The sequence below is a fragment of the Sturnira hondurensis genome, unplaced genomic scaffold, assembly GCF_014824575.4.
Source record: "Sturnira hondurensis isolate 20B ecotype Veracruz unplaced genomic scaffold, ASM1482457v3 Scaffold0010128, whole genome shotgun sequence".
Taxonomy (NCBI): domain Eukaryota; kingdom Metazoa; phylum Chordata; class Mammalia; order Chiroptera; family Phyllostomidae; genus Sturnira; species Sturnira hondurensis.
Window position 1 is genome coordinate 22,021,392 of NW_028082759.1, and position 18,678 is coordinate 22,040,069.

General features: G+C 40.1%; 1 pseudogene; it reads right to left on the bottom strand.

Annotated features, from left to right (window-relative positions):
* Positions 1-575: 575 nt before the first annotated feature.
* Positions 576-716, bottom strand: LOC118995649 (uncharacterized; annotated as a pseudogene).
* Positions 717-18,678: the final 17,962 nt, after the last annotated feature.

Consider the following 18,678-nt stretch of genomic DNA (forward strand, 5'->3'; position numbering starts at 1 on the left):
TTTATTTCCCTGCTGGGACTCTAGGTTGTGTGGTCTGTCTCGCTCCTCAGTTGTTCCTCCTGGTTCACCTGCTCGCCAATGTGGGACTGCTCAGTCTACAATCTGCCACCTTGCCTACCCCAGTCCAGCTGCCTCCTTACTATGTGTCCTCTCCACCCTGGCCGCCAGTACTCTGCGCCTCCCGTCAGTCTGGATGAATGTTTCTTCTTTAACTCCTAGGTTGTCAGACTTCATACACTTTGCTTTTCTATCAGTTCTGGTTGTTTTTGTTTTTAAATTTGTTGTCGTCCTTCTTTTGATTGTGCGAGGAGGTATAGTGTATCTACCTACCTCTTTATCTTGGCTGGAAGTCAAATTATCTTTATTTTAAATTGATATGAATTACACTTTAAAAACATGTCTATTATAAAATAAATGACAAAAGTTTGCATGAAAACAAGTATATTTAAAGGTTTATTAATATACATTTTAGGTATGTACAACTTATTTTATATACTGCCATATATTTACTTTATGAGAAAAGTCTAAATATATGATCACTTTGCTAATATTTTATTCTGAAGTTTTTCTTTGACTCATGTCCCAGCTCTTGAGGATAAAACGTGTGGACTGGAAACTGTCAGCACCAGAGACACGATGCTGAGAGGCCGGGGCCCTTTCCCTCCATACATCATGGGGCCGGGACTGCATGCCAGACCCCTGCCAAGAAGAGAAAGGTCTATTCTGAACCTTTAAGTTATACATTTAATTGATCTTTCTTATCCTAAGATGTTCACATATCGTAACAACAAAATTTTACTGACTTTATTGTGTTGTTTATTCATTCAATATAAATGATCACAAAATTAGCATTATAAAATAGCAATGATTTATCATATCACAATGTCTGCGAGTCAAGAATCCAGATTTGAGTGAGTTCGCCCACCAGTCTGAAATTCGGCTGTGCACCAGGTCTGCAACCTCACTGGAGGCTTGAGTTTTTTTTTTTTCTAAGCTCATTCAAACTCTTGGCAGAGTTCACTATCTTGAGGTTTGTTCATCTAAAAAAAATAGCTACTCGGGAACCACTGATTCCGGCAGATACCCAAGTAGTCTTTCAATGAGGGGATAAAGGCAAGGGGGTTTTATGAGAAAGGAAACGAGGGTAATTACAGGACACGAGGAAGGGATTTCTACGAGTATTAATAAGCTACGTTATTCTTTAGTTGTCCATGGTGGTGCCAATTCTAAAGAATGTCTTTAATTTTCACTTTGGAAGTCAGGATGTCTGCTTTTCTGTTAGCTGTGCAAACAGTCCTTTGGAACACGACATTGGAGTGGCCCAGGACAAAGGCACCTTTGCCCAGTGTTAGCATCTAAAGGTCAAAGAAATGAGACCTGCTGGGCAGTTCCTCGGGGGTGGCAGCTCCAACCCCATTTCAAAGGGGCCCCATTCATATCATTGTCCACAGGGCACACAACTGAAGTCACAGATTTTTGGCTGGCTGTCAAAGGGAGACAATTCTCAGCTGCTAGAGGCTGCCCATAGTTGCTGCACCGCATTCCTCCGCACAATGGGCTAGTTGCTTCTTCAAGGTGAGTGGGAAGTGGCTGCTGCAGCTTCAAGTCTTTGTGATTCCCCCATTTCTGTCATTTAGATGTGCCTTCAAAGGACTCACCTGCCCAGGTCGAAGTACAGAGGGGATATAGGGATGCCACACCAAGGACTGTAGGCTCATCTTAAAATTCTACCTATGGTATCCATCTATTTCTATCATCCAGAATATGAACAGCTTAGATATTCCCCACCTCTCGCACATATATGGTCCCAATTATTGGTATAAAATCAATTCTAGTTTTAGTGTTAGTTTTTCTTAATTTTTATTGAATTCTACAAATGATTTACTGATGTCATTTTTTACAATCCTAGCATCATTTATTTCTTTATGCTTTTTGGTATTTTGTTCAGTCTGGCCATTATATATTTATTTGTTGTGCAGAAGTAGCTTGCTTTTTAACTTACAAAGACTCTAACAAATTTTCAGGATACAGGAAAGTAAATGTTCATTGGACAGAAGTAAATTTAAATCCATTTCAACTTGTGAAGCAGGAGCTCATTTTACGTTTTGATAAAAGGATAAGAAGATAGCAGTACATGCAAAAATTATGATTTTTCTCCAGCAGTGTCCCTAAAATAAACTCCGTGAGGGCAACACTTTGCAAAGTGTAGCAGGTGATTATTTGTCAAAAATAGGCATTTAATTAATATTTTAAAGTGAATGAAAGGTTTAATGAATAATCCAAAACTTTGATCCACCCCTGACATTGTCAAAGATCTTGTGTAGACATATCTTAATCCTGAAAACTCTGGTCTGTACAATATCATGATATTCTCTTCTCTCTTCTGTTAGCTTAAACAAACTATGTCAAAGACAGTAAAAAAAAAAGTGCCATAGTAATGAATGGACATATGAATGAATGTTTATACCATGAACGCCATAAATGAATAAAATGCCATTACTAGTTGAAAACAGCTCAGCCTGATTCCAATGTTTTCCATTTCTGTTACACAATGGTCATTGGTTGTCACCTCCTGTGACCAATGTTCTTGTGCTCTTCTAAAAGGAAAAGCTGAGGATTCCTCAAGGTTCTGCTAATCAGATTTATTTTCAACATGTAATATGTAAGTATATATTTTAATGTATGCTTTATAAATTTTAAATAATGAAGAATATTTTAAGTGCATGAATAAAAGTGCAGATGAATGCATCCAATATCCATGTGCCTAATACACAACTTTGACACTGAACATTAGTCACATTTGTTTCTGCTTCTTTTGAGAAATAAAATCCTCCTAATATATTTGAGACCCACCACAAGCACCTTCCTGATTACATTTCTGTAATCATTCCAGAGGTGATCACTACCAATCCCTCATGGTCTGGCAACCTTTTTTGCATGCTCATACTTTCACTACATATGCTTTCTTGCACAGGTTTTTAATTTTTTAAGTAATAGCCACATGCGTGTATTATTCTGGCACATAATCTTTGATCATCTTTTTGAGATTTACCCATATTGATACATGTCATTCTAGTTTTAACTTCTGCATAAATCTCATAAATAAACTACAACTTATTTATTCTCTTACTGACATTTCAGATTGTTTAGAATTTCCATTATGACATATAATACTCTAATAAATCTTTTGTGTAAACGTTATCAGACACAACTCCTTATCTGCAGTATTCAAAGATCTGTCTGGAAAAAGTCCAGCCATTGTTAGTATAATGAGAAAAGTTGGACGACATTGATGTAACCTGGCAGCCAAGGTGAGTGGACTGGAATGTGCATGTGTGAACAATGACGACTTCACTCTACTGGTCAGAGGGGGCAGTAGTTGCTGTTGAGGGAGCATGTGTACTGTGTGGCTGTCACACTGAAAATGACCGAGTGAGTAGAGCAAAAAATCTGCATCAAGTTTTGTGTTAAAATTGAACGTTCCTCCACAGAAACTATGTGGATGATTCAGAGGCTTTCAGGGACGATGCAATGAGCGCAGCACAAATGAAAGTGTGGCACAAACGCTTCAAAGATGGTTGTCAATCTGCTGAAAATGAGCCACGTTCTGGAGGGCCTGCAACAAGCAGGACACCTGAGAATGCTGAACGTGTATGGGCTGTGATCAATAAAGATCGGCCACTGACAGTGGGAGAACTAGAAGCAGATCTGGGGATTCCAAAACTCCTGTCGTCGAGATTTTGATGCAGGACCTTGGCTGGAAATGCATCGTGGAAAATTTGTTCTGCAGCTTCTGCTACCAGAGCAGAAGCAACATCATACTGCAGTTGGGAGAACTGTGTGAGGTCCCAAGGTACCTACCTGGAAGTGGACTAAGGTATCATTGTCCCAAGCACAACGTTTCTTGTGTCTCGTATCTTCTTCAATAAATGTCTATTTTTTAGTGCACGGCTGGATACTTTCAGGACATACCCTGCTTACTAGGAATTGAATTTAGGCTTATAGAGAAGTTTGAAACAATCTTTGAATGAGACATTCAAATTCTGTCTGTAAAGTGTGTTTCAAATTTATTCCTCACTAGAATTGCATTGGAGTTTTTTTTTCTCCAAATTGGGGCTAACATGCAAAATTTTATGACATCTGACAGGTTCGAAATGTTATCTTCTTTTAATTTGAATTTTCTTATTTCAAGATCGAACAACTTTTCATATACTTTATTTGCCATTGGTTTTATTTTTTTCAAAGTTGACAATCATATGTCCTGAGCCTTACTTTCTATTGGTTCTTTTACTTTAGTTCATTTATTTAAATGCCCTTTATATATTCTACATACTAATCCTTTTGAATATCTACACATTTAAAATACAACATTCAGTAGGCAGATACACTTAGCCTCCTCCCAAGACCAAAGAACAACAACAACAAGTTTAAAAGCAAAAAACATTCCCTGGCTGGTGTGGCTCAGTGGATTGAGCACCAAACTGCAAACCAAAGGGTTGCCAGTTTGATTCCCAGTCAGGGCACATGCCTGGGTTGTGGGCCTGGTCTCCAGTAGGGGGTGCTCAAATGGCGACCACACATTTATGTTTCTCCTCCTCTCTTTTCCCCTCCCTTCCCCTCTCTAAAAACAAATAAATAAAATGTTAAAAAAAAAAAAAAAACAACCAGAACTGCCCTGGCTGGCGTAGCTCAGTGTATTGAGCACAGGCCTGAGAACCAGACGATCGCGGTTCGATTCCCAGTCGGGGCACATGCCTGGGTTGCAGACCGGTTCCTTGCAGGCTAACTACCAGCAGGGGACGCACAAAAAGCAACCATACATTGCACTGATGTTTCTCTCCCTCTCTCCTTCCCCTCTAAAAAATAAATAAATAAATAAAATCTTAAAAAAAAAAAAACCAGAACTGCCAGAAAATAGAACTGCATAGAAGTCCAACAACCAAAGAGTTAAAGAAGAAACATTCATCCAGACTGGTAGGAGGGTGGAGTCAGGCAGCCAGGGTGGAGAGGACTCGCTGCAAAGCAGCAGCTGAAGGACTGGGCAAGGCAGCAGTTGGCAGAGTGGGCGGTCCCATATTTGGATGCAGAAAACCTGGAGGAACACCTGGGAAGTAAGACAGACCATGCAACCCAGGGTTTCAGTACAGGGAAATAAAGCCTCAAAACATCTGACTGAAAAAACCTGTGGGCCCTACCTGGTGTGGCTCAGTACATTGAGTGCCAGACCACATACCAAAGGGTAGCCAGTTCGATTCTCTGTCAGGGCACATGCCTGTGTTGCAGGCCAGATCCCCAGTAGGGGGTGCACTAGAGGACACCACACATTGATGTTTCTTCCCTCTCTTTCTCCCTCCCTTCCCCTCTTTCTAAATAAATTATTTAAAAAAATTAAAAAACAATCCTCTGTGGGGGATTGAGGTGTCAGAAGAAACTTTCAGCTTCACAGCATACTTCTTTGGAGAGACCCACAGGGTCTTAGAATGTCCGCAAACCCACCCACCCAGCAATCAGCACCAGAATCGCCCAATCTGCTTGTGAGTAGCAGGGGAAGTGAGTAAAAGCCAGCAGAGAGCTGAACAAGCAGCACTGTTCCCTCTCGGACTCCTCCCCCACACACAGCACCAAAAGACAGCATCTGGGTTACCTAACCCTGGTGAACACCTGAGGCTCCGCCCCTTATACGTAACAGGTGTGCCAAAACAAACGAAACGAATTGCCCAAATGAAAGAACAGATCAAAGCTCTGGAAAAAAATAGAAATAAGCGAGGAAGAGATAGCCAACCTATCAGATGCACAGTTCAAAACACTAGCAATCAGGATGCTCACAGAACTGGTAGAGTAAGGTCACAAAACAGAGGAAAAAGTGAAGGCTATGAATAAGTGAAATAAAGAGGCAAATGTACAGGGAACCAACAGTGACAGGAAGGAAACCGGGACAGGCAAATGTACAGGAAATCAACAGTTTTGAACAGAAGGAAGCAATAAGCATTCAACCAGAACAGAATGGAGAAACAAGAATTCAAAAAAATGAGGAGAGGCTTAGAAACCTCTGGGACAACTTTAAATGTCCCAACATCTGAATCCTAGGGGTGCCACAAGGAGAAGAGGAAGAGCAAGGAATTGAAAACATAGTTGTATTATGACCCTTCAAGGCCAGGCAGGTCCATGGTATTTGTGCAGAAAAATATTCATGGAGCCGTTGGGATGTCTGGCATGCCTTTATTCATGGGTGAGCGAGCCCTGCACTCTGCAAGCTGCATGTCTATCTGCGTGGTTCATGTCACGGCCCCTGCTCCCCAGCGTGGCACCCATCCTGGCACCTGTCCCCCTTGGTGTCTCTCATCATCATCACCCCTAGCAGGGAGTTGCTACCCCTTTAAGTACTAGAGGGGAGCAAAGCCAGCAAGATGCCAGACATTATACAACATAACATAACTCTGTGCATGCGAGCCCACTTCATTTTGTGGAAACAGTTTATTGGAGACAGTCTCAAGGCTATGAGAACACTGGTTATCAGGCCCGCTCAAGGCTATGCAGACACTGCTTCCCTTAGCTACCCCGACACCTGGGTGAGGAAGCCAGACTGCCTCCACCTACCCTGCAATCCACCCCTTCTGGGTTCCTTGCCTTACAATCTGCACGAGGATGTCTCTTCTGCGAAGTTCCCTTGGTGAGGAGGGCAGAGCCCTGCCCCCATAGCCCGCAATGGCAGTGCAGGCCACAGCAACAAGCAACAAAACACAAGCACGGCCGCAGGACAAGCTTTGACAGTGTACAGCCAAAACACAGGTAATCAGGCCACCCCTCGGTACAGCAGCTGGTCCAATTCTAGTAGAGTAAGGCCACTCATGTGGGCCACCTGCCCAGAGGGTCCCAGTGGGAACAGCACGCATCATCCCGTGCCACCCAGCAATGTCCAAGAACGTGAGTCTGAGTCCAGCCCACCTGGGCTTGTCCTTTGGAGTCCTCAATGCAAAGGGACACTTCCCCAGCCAGCTTCTCGGCCTCAGCTGGGAGCCACTCTGAGCTACTCCATACGGAGGAGCTGCTTCACGGGGTGGGCCGGTTATGCCACTGCTCGGCCCCAGCATAGATGTCGGTCCAGGTAGCACACCACAAGGGACGTTCGCTGTTCCACGTGGCTTTGCTGAAGCCGAGTCCAATTTGAGACAGAAGCAGGAGAGATGCGCCACGGGAGGCCGGCTGACGAGCTGACGGCACAGCCTCTGTGGCCAACCTGGCAGCGTGCACTGCAGCCAACTGCTTTTCAGTCGAGAATACCATACCTCTGGAGCTCCCTTCCACAGTCGGGACCAGAAACCCAAGGGTTGACAAAGCTGTTCTGATTGCTGCCACAAACCCACCCAAAGCCTTCCTGGGTCACATGCTCATGTAGCTCACAGGGTCTAACAGGATATTTTCTCCCTCTTCTTGAGGGGTTGGCACAACCAAATGGCCCTTTGGACGTACAGGATGGGCCTCTTTGGGTCTCACCTCCGGGGTTTGGACAGATAATTTAGGCCTGCACCAGACGCAGCTGCATTTGCACAGCACTGGTGCACCTCCAGGGTGGGCGCCGGTTGTTGGCACCACCACTTCATCCCCTCAGGTTGCTGGGTCTCCGTTTCTGCAACTCCAGAGACTGCTGTCTCTGTGGATCCAAGTGCTGCTGTCATCTTCTGGGGCCTCTCTGACAGGTGCCACACTCACCTGCCACCAGTGCCACCGTGAGTCTCTGGCCCCCTCCTTAGTGAGCTTTCTAGTGCCAATGCCTGCTCGCCCTTCTTGGGGCAGCTTCCACCTTCTTTCCCGTAGAACTGCAAGGTCGTGCTGCTGGTTCTAACAGCTCATATGGCTGCCCCTCCTCCTGGAACATGGCTGCAAAGCTGGGCTCTGAGAGCATGGCCCTGACCCGCAGGCTGCTGGCCCACAGGGGTCCCTGCTTGGTTTGTAGAGTAAAAGCAGAAGAGTTGTTGGAATTTAAACAACAGAACAAGCTCTAGCGGAGGTTAGAGGTTGGTCCCTAAGAGGAAATATTTCCTTTTAGTCCTAGATTAAACCCATTTCTGGCCTTACCTCTCTCTGCTCTCGAGCAGCAATATAACACAGAATATTACCTTCCAATACTGCATGTTCTCTCTCCTTGGGCTTAAGATAAAAGAACACGAGCTTTCCAATGTCACCCCTGAAATAATTTTGTCTTTTAAAACAGTGATGTAATTAAGAACCAGCTGATGGATTTCTATGTAGATGAAGTTTTATTGTCCTGGTCACTCCTGTAACATCTGATTAGTGGGGATGGATGGGACTTTAACACCTTTAATATTGATTTCTATGTTTCAGCCAAATTTTTCTGGTGTTTAAGTCCTCAGAGGACACTTTTCGAAAAGCAAAATGCCCGTTCTCAGATTTAAATGAAACATTTTGTAATTTGGAGTCCGTCCCCCCTCAATGATTCCCCAGAGGCTGGCCTTCCTTCCTGTCCAGTTCTGATCGCTGCCACGCTGAACTATGACCCCACTGGTGTTGCGAGACTGGTGTTGTTTTTGAATAAATCCTAGTTCTCCATTTGTGTCTGAATTATATTTGGCTTATTAAATGTGAAAAAAGTAGTAACACACTCTAGAGTGAAGTAGACTACTAGGTTGCAGACGTTTGATTATAATCTTATAGCAAAATAATGTTGGGAGCTGGTATTAGCGGGTAAGGGGAGCTTTTGGGGAATAGGAAGAGAGTACGAATCATGTAAGCCCATTCTTCAAGATTAAAAATATATTCAAATTTTAAACTTATTTCTTCAAAAGTAACTAACAAAAAGTTAAAGTATAAATTTAATGTGCTTTAACAAGTGCAATTAATTAATTTGAATTTTGTAGTGTTATGTTCCTCTAAAGTATATGAAGATCTTAGTGTAATACATTCCTTTATCTGATTCTGTACACGATATGAGATGTTTAAACCTATGAAATACAACTAATTTATTTATTATGGTTTTATATGTTGATGTTTCCTCCCTTCTTGTTCTTCTAAAGAAGCTCCAAAGGAGATAGATGTGATTTATAGCAGGTTATTGGAGTAAACAGAAATATCATTCACACGTTTCAGCAGTCAAACATTAAAAGCACACAATACCATAATAATAAATTGCCCACATTAACTTGCCTCTAAAAACTGAAAAACATATTACAAGAAGGTATCATTTAAAAATTGTCATAATTCCATGTTCTTTTGGATGTATAACTGTCATTATTTACTACTATTTTGAACTGTTTTCAATATTTCAGCTTCCTATTCACCTCAGTCCAAATAAAGTGAAAATTTGAAAAGCATGGAGAGTCCAAATGCTGCTATAAATCATAAAATAAAAACATAGAGAAAAAAATAAACAGATGTTATTTTTCTTTTATTTTTTTAGTCTTTTATGACAATGCTATTGCCTGAGATTATTTCCTCTCCTACCAAATCCCTGTGGAGACGAGACATCTGTACAGAAATCAGGTCTGCTACATGTACGCACTTCGGTGCACGTGGGGCTCATCCGAAAGCGCCCTCTGCAGATGAAGGGAAGAAAAGCAGTCTGCTGGGCGTGAAACAGGAGACTGAGTTGTGCTCAACCCAGAGCAAGCACGCTTGGAACCAACTGCCTTCTGGATCCACCGTCTGAAACCGAGAATAGGGCCACCGTCTGAAACCGAGCCCTCAGTGCGCCTGACACTCCTTCAGAAGAAATCAAGATCTCATGACTGCCCCCCATACCAGATCCAGGTCGAGGTTGAATACGCTGCCCGCCGGCCCAGAAAGTTCTTGGCAAATAGACCTCAATGGGCCTCACATTCCATCCAGAGAGTTTCAGCAGAGCAAGACACCACCTGCGGCGTCCTTCAGGTTCCCCTCAGACATTTGGAAGTGTTCTGCTGACTCGGCCAGTCACCGAGGCCCTGCAGTTCACACAGAATGCCCTCGGGTGTCGTCCACGCACCTGAGGCTAAGGGGGGAAGGTCACAGACAGACAAAACTGTTTCTTTATAAGTAACTGCCTCAGGTAATCCTCCTGAAACCAAGATCCGACCTAAATTATTCAGACTCTCCAGGACATGCCAGGGGCCCTGTGAATCTGGCTGATGTCTGTGGATTCTGCCTGGAGTGCCCTCCCATGGCGAATGAACTCTGCAGCCCTCAGGGCTTGCACTTACGTGTGGGGACCACAACCACGTCATCATCCCTGTGATGCTCATGTGACAGCATGCAATCCTGGAGGGCCTGCATGATAGGGAGGTTTATACTTCAGTCTCCACCTGAAGGACCAAGTGATGGAGTTGAAGACTTCAGCTCTAGACAAAGTCCTATTTGTGATGCTTTAGGCTCCATCGCAGGCAATTCTAAAACTTTAATAGTGGGCTTCAGAGGGAAAGCTGCCTTCCCCACACTGGACTTGGTACATAGCCAGGGCTTTATAGTTTTCCGGAGAAAGTCATAGTTAAGAACTCAGGGACCCACAGGTCCAGCCATGCTCATAGGCACAGTGGCATTCTTTAGTAAGCCATGTGGAAAAACCAACTGACTCTGCAAATGTGCTTTTATACCCTACCAACTGCCCTGAATAGATGCATAAGTAATAAATACTTTCTTACCATGTTTTTTTAACCATAGGTAGTTAACTAGTGATTAATAAAGAGAACAAAAGAAATTACACATTGTGCTTAATGAACTGGGGAGCATAAGCCTGTTGGCTTCATCAGCTTCACACCTAAGGGATTAGAGTTCTTCGCCCCACCAAAAGGACGTACACTCCTCCCTCCCTCCTTCCAGTACCAGACTGTTGGGGAGTGTGGAGGAAAGTGCATGACTAAAGAGGTCTGTTGGTCTTACTGGGGGCTGTAGACCTATCAGAAGCCCACGGAGGTTTGGGAAGTTGATTGGTTCTTTTGAAAATGCACATGGTCTGTTCCAAACCCAAGCTAGTATAAGTCCAGTGGAGCAGAGAAGCTCTTCCTTGCTTTCTCTCCTTCTCGCTCTCTCTCCTCTGACCCCTCCGTCTGGAACCCACACTCACCCTGTGTGTTTGCACGTTCTTTCTCACCCAGGAACAGGCGACCATGTGGGTCTAGCACCTCCTGGGGCCCATGGCAGTCTGCATAGACTTGCAAGAACCAAGCTTTAATATGAAGCAGAAACTGGACACCGGCTTTTGTTTTGTCCTTGCTGAGGACACAGTTGTATTTTGTCCACAGTGGAATGGAGGAAGATGAGAAATCGGAAACCATGGGCAGACTTCCACAGAAACCAACCAGATCGCCTCATGTGTACCTCCTTGGGATGCTTTCGTTGCGATGCCCTGAAAGAATTTTCCTTCCACTGAACACAATATGATCTGCTATGCCTGAGTCCATCAGTCATGGCAACCTGGCAACCCTGGCTAGTTTACCTTCCTCCTGACTCTCGACCATTTGCTACATTTAAGGTTTCATAAGCCAGGCCTTGGGACACCGACTTCACTGTGTCCATTATATGCTGTAATTATGAACACTTCCATCATCTTCTCCTTATAGGGAAAAACACTCTGCTGACTTGACTAAGATTTTTTCTTATTACCAGGAATTGAATTGTATGCAACTTTTGCTTCATTATGTGTCATTATAAGAATTGCCAAGTCCAAGTCCTGCACACCTGGGCACTTTTATCTCTCACAGTCCAAACCAGTGGGCTAGAGAGTAAATGGTCTTAAAAAGTGGGAGATATTCCTAATACGGGAGTCAGAGAAAGTCTCCCAGATGGGCTGATATTTGAGTAGATCGTTGAATCGTATGAAACAACAAGTCAGGCAGGACTGGCAGGAAGCGCTTTGAATGATTTTGTTAACACCACAAAGCTCAATTCCTTGCAAGTTAAGCAGGAAGCCAAGAACACCCAGAGAACAGATCCAACCCTAAAGATTTAGAGTCCTGGGAATAGCAAAACTCCATCAGCTGTATTGCTGGAGAAGGGGAAAAAGCAGCGTTTTATTGGTATTTCATTTAAGTGCTGTTATATACAAGTGTTTCTATTACTTCTTATCATCTGCAGTAATACATCTTTATAAGTATAATTGAGTAAAGTGCCACTACCCATATATTCCCTGCCTAGTTAATGACTCTAATACTAATTGAAAAGCGTCTGCAGTATCATAATTCCATCAATAAATCTATGTATTTATAGCCATGCTCTCAACAGAGTATCTCATTGTTTTGACCTGGTGCCATTTTAGCAACAGGCAATAAAAAAGGGGGAGAAATAAGATCTTCCAGGCAAACCTTCCTGCTGCTCATGCACACGTATTTTTCAAGTCTAGGAAAATAATGCTTTTTAAAATATTTTCCTTCAACTTTTTAGACCCGGAGTTCGTTGTTTTCAATTTATATGACATTTCTTGATAACGACTTTGTCAGACTATCCGTAAATTGTCCGTTAGAGAGTTCTATTTTCCTTTTTGTCATTCACCTTCTGTTATACAATAGGATTTTAATTACATCCAAAAGATTTTTTAGAGGATCTTTAATAGTAATTTTCCCACTGCTAGCCTAAAGCTCTTTCTCCTATTCACCCCTCTCATCTCTACTAATATGATTTTCTTAGTTTGTAACCTGCATTCAGCATTAACCACAAATCCAGATAGGGGCAGGAAGAGTTCATGCTTGAAAAGTTGGTAGTTTTTATTCTGGCACTTAAACTGTCCACTTTTATGTAGCACATATAAGCTTTCTTGCTCAGTGAGGCAAGTGTTGTTTAGAATTCATAGAACTCTATTTCGAAGCTCGTTCCCCTATTATAGCCCCAAATGGTATAGGAGTAAAAACTATGTGAGTATGTATTCAGTGTCAAGGAGACTACTATATAATGGTGAATAAGTAGTGACCAAAACTGATATGTGACTCACATTCTCATGGAGATGAGCCAAGAAATTAGATAATTAATTATACAATGATCATTTAGTAACTATCATGTTTAAATTTAGTAATTATTTTTTTGAATGAACTTTTTTTAAAAACAGAACTTTCATGGGAGAAAATAGTGTCTTAACCTAGTTTGGAATAGAACACGTTATGTCTCTGGGAAAGAAACTGGGTGAGAAGGGAAAGCTGTTGAATATTTCAGTTCAATGAAATAAATCAGAAAAACATTTGGTGTTTGAAAAATGGAAAAAGGCTGATATGTTTGGAGCCTAATGAGTAAAAGAAGATTGGCAGGAGTTTGAGCTGGATCAGAGTCAATGGAGAGATTAGCTGTCAACTGAAGACTAAAGTTTTGTCATCGAAATAACAAAACAGTACAATAATTAGCTGCACTTGAAGCCCAATACTTTCAAATATGAAAACTATAAGCAGCAAAAACAACTATATAGTAAAAAAGAGTAACAGTTAATACAGCTATAAATAATGTACATTATCTAAATAAATTTAGGAGGTACACTTTCTCATTATGAGACAATGAATTATAATAATCTTTTGAATAATAAAAAAAGAAAACAATATGTTAGAATTAAGTAGAGATTATAGCATGCCTACTATTGAATAAAATATCCTTAAGTGGGATTTAAATGATTAGATATATAGTAATATTAGATCCTGAGTCTTTCAAGAAAATATCTTTGGTATCATTTAAAAATAGAATGTTAATTTTGACTTCTCCAAAACCAGGAGGATCAAAAATTCCAAAATCACAGAGCATTTCTAAGATAAATCTGTAATCCAGATTCTAAAAATAAAGGAGTATAATTTAAACTTTATCACATAAAATAAGATTTATTATTGTGTATTAGAACTTTGTTTTTGATTTTTTGACTAGCCTTTTTCTGAAAAGTTATTTCTTTATTTGAATTTGAACTGTATACCCTTAGCCCTGTTTTCTACATTGGTAACATATAATAAAACTTTACTACAACATCTCAACCAGGATATCAATACAATACAGTCATGTAATAAAACATTTCTATCTCCCTTACGTAGGTAGCTACACAACTTTCATTCCATCAGCATCCCATCCTTAACTCTGGGCAACCAGGTATATTCAACATTTTTACAATTTTGTCATTTTAAGAGTACCATATTAATGAAATACAAAAATATGTACATTTTTAAGGTTGGCTTTATTCAATAATCAGCATAATCCTCTGGACATTCACCCAAATTGTTGTGTGTACTAATAATTTGTTTCTATTTACTGCTGAGTAGTGTTTCATGGTATGGCTGTACCATAGTTTATTTAACCATTTGCCAGTGAGAAAGATATTTGGATTATTTTCAGTTTGGGGTTATTACCAATAAAATGCCTGTAAACACTTTGTACAAACTTTTATGTGAAATAGTTTTCATTTCTCTGGGGTAGAGGCCCTAGAGGGCAACAGCTGGACTGTGTAATAATGGCACGTTTATTTGTTCAAACTGAAAAACTCTTTTCCAGGGTACTTACACCATTCTACCTCCCTACTGGTAATGTGTGAGTGGGGGAGTTTCTCCACATTCTAGTTAATACTTGGTGTTGTCCCTATTTTTTAAATTGAAATAATTTGATAGTTGTATAGTGATATTCCTTTGTAACTTTCATTTGTATTTTCCTGATGGCTAATGATATCCAATATTATTTCATGGGCTTCTTTGCCATCTCTTACTTTTCGTTGGTGAAATCCCTCTTGATATCTTTTACCTATTTACTTAATGAATTATTCATTTATTTATTACTGTTGGATTTTGTAAGCTCTTTATAGGTTCTAATTCTAAGGGTTTAAGGGTTTTTTTGTTGTTGTTTATTTATTTTTTTACTGAATCCTTATATTTCCTCCTAGGCTTCATTGAGATGTTATTGACAAGTAACACTGTAATTTAAAATACAAAGTGATAATTTGATATACTTATATATTGAAAAATGTGCATCCCAATAAAAATAGAACAAAATAGAGCATCCAGCAACCCTGTTTCTGGATTTATATGCAAAGAAAAGAAAACAGGATACTGAAGAGATATCTGAGCTCTCACATTTGGGGAAGTATCATATGCAGTAGTCAAGATACAGAATCACCCTAAGAATTCATCTAAGAATAGATCATTAAAGAAGATGTGCCCCCACCACGCACACACCATACAACAAAATATTCAGGCAAGAGAAGGGAGGAAACACTGCCATTTACAGTCCCAGTATTGAGTATAAGTGGATCCTCTGCTTGTGTGAATTCTCAATTTCAGTATTAAACAAAATGAAGAATAACAGAATATGTTAAACTATTTGGATTACACTTTCACTTTTTAATTTGAAAAGAGTATTTTAAAGCACATGCCATATTTTTGGTATATCTTAAGTAAGAATTTGAAACTCGGGGAGAAATTCAAGAAATGCTCAACAGTTTTGACTATTTCATATTTTAATATAGAAATCCCCTGTTATATTGGAAGTGCAGTAAAATGCATTGCAGAAGCAGCATGGTTTAAAATTTTGATATATGTGTTCACAGTTTCTAGTTCTAAAATTACTAGTTGTATAACAAAGGTCAAGTGATAGAATCTGATTATCATAGTATTTTTTACTTTAAAATGGGGATAATAAAACTTGTGTAGTTTATCTTATGGAGTGTAGGGAAAATGGAATATTTATTATATTCAATATATTTTTAAGCTGCAATATGTGAACTATTACATTCAGAATTCTCTCTTACCAAGTACACTGGTCTACAATATGGAAGGGTCACAGGTTGCATGGAAGTGGCCTGATGAGACTCAGATTTTATCCCACCCTTATAAAATGCATAATATATTCTTCACTACAGTTTTTATTATGACCCTAAAAAGGTACCAGTTGTGTTTTTTTAAATAGTCAAAAGAGTTTTGATCTGTACCCACATCAAAAATGCTAAATATCTGCATTATATTAGTACTGATTTATTTATATTACATTGCATATAGTAAATGAAAATGATAATCTGGAAAATTATACAAATACAGAAAATAAAGGCAGCATTGTATAATTTTAGGAACATACTAATAACATGTAATTTACCCCACTTAATTAGAGTTTAACCAATAACAATATTCACATCTGGAGGCCAATTAAAATTTGATTTCTTTAATTGCTATTGCAAGTTTCTGCCACTTCTTTTTCTGTTTTCCACCTGGTTGGAAATCCATTGCCAAAAGACAATCTAACCTTTAACTTGTCACCAGGAGAATTTACTGAGCATGTTTACGTAGAATTCAAATGAGACCAGACAGAAGGGTAAATTTTCTGAGGTGGGCTTGAAGGTAAACAGCTGTCGGTGAACTATGAATCATCTCAAAGGCACATTAGCAAAACTCATTTTAAAAAGAATAATTATTTTGCATGTTGAAAGGAGCAACCGCAAGGACCCTGTGCTCACTCTTAATTTGCTGTCTAACTCACAGCTTCCTTGGGGAAGCAATGTGATGAGCTGCTCAAGGATATTTATTTATTTATTTACTTATTTATTTATTTATATTTAAATAAGTTTCTTTTGTCTGGATACTGAAAGGAATGTGGGGAGGAACATTGAAATGTCCTTTCTTACACAGAGAGGTAGAAATCTATCAGTACTTCTCTTCTGGGTCTGACTTCCAACCTAAGTTTAATTGCTTGATACTGCTCAGCTGGTGACTTGTTTTTTTCTTGTTTGTGTTTTCTAAAGCAATATTATGGTGCCTCTGTTAATGAACTTGATGATTTGGGCTTCTCTTTCTTTTGCTATTTTTATTTAATCCATGAACATGAGATAATCTTGGTGCATTCAGTGAATAGTTCACAATGAAAATGTTTGTCTAACACCCTGTCTTATGCTTTTAAAACATAATTCATTTAAATGTAAATGACAGGAGGAACTTTATACTGACGCCTGCAACAAAAAGCAAAACAATATTCATTAAACAGTTGACCCAGCAACAGAACCTGGAGATGCCAATGGGTAACACAGCATTCATTTGAGTATTCTTGCTTGTTATTGACTTTTTAAAATGTCTCAAATTACATTCTGATTCAGAGTCAAACATCATGACATTGAGACATTTCTGTCTAGAATACAGCTTAATGATTTTGCTTTTAACCCTGAATGTATTACTCAGCCTCTGTGTGTTTTAATTTCCATGATTGTGATTCCGGCTTTAATAAAACATGTGTGACAATTCCACTTCCCGGGAGTTTGCAGCTGCAGAAACTGTATAAATTATAAAATCACAAATTTAAATGCTTTGGTAAGGGCTAGATGGATTAAAATTCTATTGAAGAAAAAATCCATTAGTTATAGCTGATTTTAAGGGCCTTTGTCGATTTAGAACAAGGTCCAAATGTAAGAAAATGAGCTAGACCAAGGATGAGTATTGCCGAAGGAGCAAAGAAACCAGCAGAGGTGTGGGTATTTATATGGGGCCAGGATAATAAAATTTGAGACATTAGGGCCCTCAAATACATAGGTTTCTTTTTCTAAAGGCATTTTCTATATTTCAAAGTTAAAAGGTGCAAGCAAATAAAACAACAAGATGGAATAGAAACTCGCAGGATTTCGAGGTGGCTAGGGACAAAAACAATCCCCCAGGGAGGAGGCACGACAATAGTCATGTTCAGTGGCTTTTCCCTCTGGAACTGTTGCGTAGCCACAGCCCAGACAAAAACGAGACTTCCGGTGGCTGCCGCTGGTGTTCAGAGGACTGAGAAAAAAATTTGGTTTGGGTGTGAATCTTGTCTGATGGAATAAAAGATTTGAGGTTTCAAATAAAAATTGTTATCTAGCACAGGCATTTCCAAATTCCAAAATGTGTGGGTGGGTGGCTGAAAAGCTAGGTAAAGTAGAAACCCTTGGGAAGCATAGCTGAAACTTCCATGCTATCCATCTGCAAAGAAAACAACATTTGTGAAGGAGCAGGAAGGCCCTTCCTACTGTTCACAGAAAGCCCTTGGGAGCCGTGTCCTAGACACAGGGCAAAGCAGAGACAGGGTGAGTCTTGCAGAGCTGCAGCCACAGCTTACGTAGTCGCAGCCCAGCTCAGCCTGCTGTCGGGCGGGGCTTATCGAGGCCCTCACAGTGCTATCTGTGTGGTTGAGGAAAGAGCAGACTCTCCTTTAGAAGCTACGTGAAACCTTTGCAATTTTTTAATATAAAGTCTGAGTGAACAAGCATATGGTTAGAGAGGACCACAAGACAGACAACTAATAGAAAAAGAACGAGTAACAACTCTATAGGTGATCTAGATATTGTAAGTTACAAAGATGTTAAAATATAAAATGGTTGATGACTATATGGACGGTAGAGGTTAAAATATATACAGTGTCAAAGGAGAGCTGTATTCTACAAAGGATAGCAAATGGATACTCTGGAATACAGGATATAATATCTGCAATTAACAATCAGTATGTGAGATTTATTGCAGAATGAATACACCAGAAGAAAATATTGGGGAACTGTAAATAAGTCAGAACATATCCAATTTAAAATACACAAACAAAATAACTGAGCATTGAAAACATGGAAGACACAGTCAAAAATCGATTTGAATAGTTAATGGCTGAGAAAGAACTCCACAAACAGATCCACAGTCTCAGAAAATTCAAAATAAAACAAGCATATGAAAATTACATCTAGGGAAATCATAGTAAAGCTACTTTTTAAAAAGGCATCTATAAGAAACCATCTATAAGAAAAAAGCATAT